We start from the raw sequence: 821 nt of genomic DNA, 5'->3' as shown, positions 1-821 counted from the left end.
AGACTGGAAGCATTCCAATTAAAATCAGGAACCAGACAAAGCTGTCCACTATCTCCATTCCTTTTCACTATAGTGCTTGAAACTCTTACTAGAGCAATAAGACAAGAGTAGGAAATTAAAGGAGTATTAATTGGAAAAGAACAGGTTAAACTATCACTTTTTGAAGATGATATGATACTGTACATAAGAGATCCCAAAAATTCTACCAGAAAGGTCCTAGAACTGATCAATACTTTCAGTCTTGTGGCAGGTTATAAAATCAATCTACAAAAATCAGTAGCCTTTCTATATACCAATAACAAGCAATCAGAGAAAGAGCACATGGAAATATTCCCCTTACGATAGCTGCAAAAAATAAAATATCTTGAATAAACCTGACCAAAGACATTAAAGACCTCTACAATGAAAAATTTAAATCTTTAAAGAAAGAGATTGAGGAAGACATCAGAAGATGGAAAGACCATCCATGCTCATGGATAGGAAGAATTAATAATGTGAAAATGACCATCCTACCAAAAGCCATTTATAGATTCAATGCAATGCCAATCAAAATCCCCATGACATTTTTCACAGAATTGGAAAAAAACATCCTAAGATTCATATGGAAACACAAAAGACCTCGGATAGCCAAAGCAACCCTGAGCACCAAGAACAATGCTGGGGAGATTACTATACCAGATTTTAAGCTGTATTACAGAGCTATAGTCATAAACACAACATTGTAGGGGACCAAAAATAGACCCATAGACCAATGGAACAAAATTGAAGACCCAAATATGAGCAAATGCAATTTCAGCCACCTGATATTTGACAACAGGGCA

This window comes from Nannospalax galili, unplaced genomic scaffold (genome assembly GCF_000622305.1).
Source record: "Nannospalax galili isolate Female #2095 unplaced genomic scaffold, S.galili_v1.0 scaffold377, whole genome shotgun sequence".
NCBI lineage: Eukaryota > Metazoa > Chordata > Mammalia > Rodentia > Spalacidae > Nannospalax > Nannospalax galili.
The sequence above is the reverse complement of the archived record's forward strand: the minus strand, read 5'-3'. Positions refer to the sequence as shown.